This window comes from Hemibagrus wyckioides, linkage group LG04 (genome assembly GCF_019097595.1).
Source record: "Hemibagrus wyckioides isolate EC202008001 linkage group LG04, SWU_Hwy_1.0, whole genome shotgun sequence".
In the NCBI taxonomy this organism is placed as follows: domain Eukaryota; kingdom Metazoa; phylum Chordata; class Actinopteri; order Siluriformes; family Bagridae; genus Hemibagrus; species Hemibagrus wyckioides.
The window spans coordinates 24,838,908-24,843,698 of record NC_080713.1 but is presented as its reverse complement, the minus strand read 5'-3'; positions in this window follow the sequence as shown (position 1 = coordinate 24,843,698).

The window sequence follows — 4,791 nt, the reverse complement described above, 5'->3', positions numbered from 1 at the left end:
TACTGTATGTGAGTGTATATACTGTAAGTGACTGTTAGTGTATATACTGTATGTGAGTGTTAGTGTATATACTGTATGTGAGTGTTAGTGTATATACTGTATGTGAGTGTATATACTGTATGTGAGTGTTAGTGTATATACTGTATGTGAGTGTTAGTGTATATACTGTGTGTGAGTGTATATACTGTATGTGAGTGTTAGTGTATATACTGTATGTGAGTGAGTATATATACTGTATGTGAGTGTTAGTGTATATACTGTATGTGAGTGTATATTCTGTATGTGAGTGTTAGTGTATATACTGTATGTGAGTGTGAGTGTATATACTGTATGTGAGTGTATATACTGTATGTGAGTGTGAGTGTATATACTGTAAGTGAGTGTATATACTGTATGTGAGTGTGTGTATATACTGTATGTGAGTGTATATACTGTATGTGAGTGTGAGTGTATGTACTGTATGTGATTGTATATACTGTATGTGAGTGTGAGTGTATATACTGTAAGTGAGTGTTAGTGTATTTACTGTATGTGAGTGTATATACTGTATGTGAGTGTATATACTGTATGTGAGTGTGAGTGTATATACTGTATGTGAGTGTATATACTGTATGTGAGTGTTAGTGTATATACTGTATGTGAGTGTATATACTGTAAGTGAGTGTTAGTGTATATACTCTATGTGAGTGTTAGTGTATATACTGTATGTGAGTGTATATACTGTAAGTGACTGTTAGTGTATATACTGTATGTGAGTGTATATACTGTAAGTGAGTGTTAGTGTATATACTGTATGTGAGTGTATATACTGTATGTGAGTGTGAGTGTATATACTGTATGTGAGTGTATATACTGTATGTGAGTGTGAGTGTATATACTGTATGTGAGTGTATATACTGTGTGTTTGTGAGTGTATATACTGTATGTGAATGTATATACTGTATGTGAGTGTATATACTGTGTGTTTGTGAGTGTATATACTGTATGTGAGTGTATATACTGTGTGTTTGTGAGTGTATATACTGTGTGTTTGTGAGTGTATATACTGTATGTGAGTGTATATACTGTGTGTTTGTGAGTGTATATACTGTATGTGAGTGTATATACTGTGTGTGTGAGTGTATATACTGTATGTGAGTGTATATACTGTGTGTGTGAGTGTATATACTGTATGTGAGTGTATATACTGTGTGTTTGTGAGTGTATATACTGTATGTGAGTGTATATACTGTATGTGAGTGTATATACTGTGTGTTTGTGAGTGTATATACTGTATGTGAGTGTATATACTGTGTGTTTGTGAGTGTATATACTGTGTGTTTGTGAGTGTATATACTGTATGTGAGTGTATATACTGTGTGTTTGTGAGTGTATATACTGTATGTGAGTGTATATACTGTATGTGAGTGTATATACTGTGTGTTTGTGAGTGTATATACTCCATGAGTGTGACAGAATTAGGTTGCTCAGTGAAGGGATCAAAACAGCCAGTGAGCAGATAATGTATTCATCTCCTTGTCTCCTGTGTACAAGCTGGCATATAAGCTTTAACGGCTTTAATTGTCCCCCTTTCCTCAGCACTTACAAAGCAACTACTTAAAATATATTGAAGAGCAGTCTGTTTACATCAGGAATGCCAGGCTCTCTCTCTTTCTCTCTCTCTCCCTCTCTCTCTCTCTCTCTCTCTCACACACACACACACAAACACGCATATACACTATAAAGACTGCAGACTAATTACAGTGTGTTGTCTGATAGCCTGAGAATGTCTTTAGTGATGTCATTTCCTTTGTGTACAGAGTATCATGCATCCCCATTTTTAAACACAAAGAAAGTCTTTTTTCAGCAGCGACATTTAAACACCCCCACTTCTTCCTCTGGGGTTACCAGCGTAGTTGCCAAGTCTCCTTATTAGCAGTGACTTTGGGCTTCTTTGTTTGAAAGTCGTTTGGAATTATCTAAAGTTGCTGATTGACTTTTTGTCTTTTTTCATATAATAATAATAATAATAATAATAATAATAATAATAATAATAATAATAATAACAACAACAACAACAATGGAATAATGTAAAGAGTTTATAACATTATTTCACCAGTGTCTTTGTGTGTGTGTGCAACATTTCACTCTGTGCCTCCCCTTAGACAGCCTGATTTTTTTTTTTTTCTGCATTGTGTTGTCACAGCAACTAAACATGGCGCTTGAGCCAGGGTTTGGAGAGTACAGATGGGGGACGAAGCTAATGGGGTTATAAGTGGCTGTTATGCTAAATGGTTAGGTGGGAGAACAAACCTCCAATTAAAGCATTGCCATAGTTCACTTTGAACAATCTAAAGGGATAGGTACGTGGATAATTTGATTTATTAATGTTATTAAAGTGCAGTTATGTTTGATTAGAAGAAATAAAACACTTGGGGTGAAGAGCAATAGAGTAAGAATAGCAGGGTTGTGTGATGTAGCTTGTGATGAAGCAGAGATACACAGCAATGTTGATTGTGTTCCTATATGATGCTGTCACACGTATTTCATTTTACTTATACAAACTTATTAATTTGCAAATTTATATTATATTATATTATATTATATTATATTATATTATATTATATTATATTATATTATATTATATTATATTATATTATATTATATTATATTATATTATATTATTTATTTATTCCCCATTTATTCCCATTTATATGTGTTACCACCTTGGTTAAGAATGTCCTTGATACCAACATGTGGAAATTTCTGGAACATTTTTGGTTTCCCAAATCTTCTCACTTTGGTTTTAAATCCAAATCCAGATATTTGGAGGATTAAACAGTGTTGTGTTACAGCTCCAATTCCTCCAGAGAAAAACAGCCCTTGAGAAGCATGAAGGTGTCATCTACAAATCTGCTGTGGCTTTGTGGATGCAACATTTGTTGTGTAATGTTTGTCTGTTTTGGCTAGAAATGTAGAGTCCAAGTGATTGTCCATGTGCACAAGAAGCAACCCAGAGCTACCTTTTGATGTAAAGTGGAAGCTCATCACTGCACATCCTTCTAAAATGAATGACCTTTTCTTCCACAATCAGAGACAAATTGTTGCTTCTACACCAGTCGGCAAATCACAGCCCGTCCTCACTGTATGCTGATGAGGCTCAGTGCTGGAGTGTGATCAGCAGAAGTTCATAATGTGATTTGAGCTATGCTTTGAAGCACGCTCACACTTGAGTCAGCAGCGTGAACATCAGTGGACTGAGCATTCAGCCCTGAGGGGAGCCTGGGCTCAGAGTAGTGGTGGTCCAATCAGGAAGTCCGTGACCCAGTTAAAAAGGGATATGTTCAGGTCCAGCAGTTTCTGTTCGATAGTTATTTTAAAAGTAAGTGAAGGGAATTCTTACATAATAATCTTTTTTTCCCACATTATCCAACCAGTTGGCTCTGCATTAGTAGAACTACACTGAAACGGATGCCTGCTATATGTTATTTTAAGCTAAATAGCACACACTGAATTCTTGCTGAATTCTTGAACCTGATTGGTCAGAAGGTGTTAATGAATTTTCTCAAACAATCTTGTTAGAAACTTATTGAATAATGTATGGTAACTATAGTAGCATATAGCCACTAATATGTTGAACAGCTGCCATTGGAGAGTCTTCAGGATTTTGTGCTTGTGTCTTATTTTTGTCTTCTTGTTGTTACAAGAGGAAAGAAAAGAGGCTGGTGAGAGAATGACTGTTTATAGCTGATATATCCTAAATTATAACATGAGCTATTTTGCCACATGGATGTTCCACATCATTAAATTTAACTATACATATATAAGAATGATTACATGTCATTTTCAGTAAATAAAACGTGGATTTATTGGCAAGCTGTTATGGTAGAATAGGCTTCATGATGTGCTGTTATTGGAAAATCAACTACAGGATGGCAATAATAGCTCTGTTTGTGTCTTTGTGTCTGGCTGAATCCACGTTACTTAAACTACGTTGCCAGTCGCTGCACTTTCAAGTCGTCAGTAGGCGTTCCTACTACTGGTTGTCATAGTAATAACATTTATCAGTGGGTGATGCAACTAGCATTCAACTTGACAACTAATCAGTTTACTTGCTGCTAAAATAAAAATAAAAAAGCACATTCTGGAGGGAGGTTTGGTGTTTGTCTATAAACAGTGTATATACCGCACACTGTTGTACGTTCAAAAGTTTGGGATCACTTGGAAATTTCCTTGTTTTCCAGTTGTGCTCTGGGCCTCCCACTCCCTTTTCTGTTCTGGTTAGAACAAGTTTGCACTGTTCTATGAAGGGAATAGTTCACAGCATGATAAGATAAGTTCTTACCATGAAAATAAAGACAGTTCTTTCTTTCTGGCCGTTTGGAGCCTGTAAACAAACCCACAACTTCTCATGCTGCAGATACTAAACTAACCAAAAGAAGGCTACTTTTATTGCTTCTTTAATCAGTGCAACAGTTCCCAGCTGTGCTAGCACAATTGCAAAAGGGTTTTCTAACAGTCAATTAGCCTTATTAAATGATTAACTTATTATAATGATTAACATTGAGATTGAACCAGAGGACTGATGGTTGCTGATAATGGGCCTCTTTGCAACAATGAAGATCTTCCTTTAAAAATCATCTGATTCATTTTATGCTTTTGAATTGGATAAAAGTGGGTTTTTCTTTGAAAATCAAGAAAAGTGCTAGGAAACCTTTGAACAGTAGCACATGTGCTACATATTTGCATAAAGTTAAAACCTTTTTCAACTTTATTGTGTCACTGGACTCGCCCACAATTAACGGTCACTGT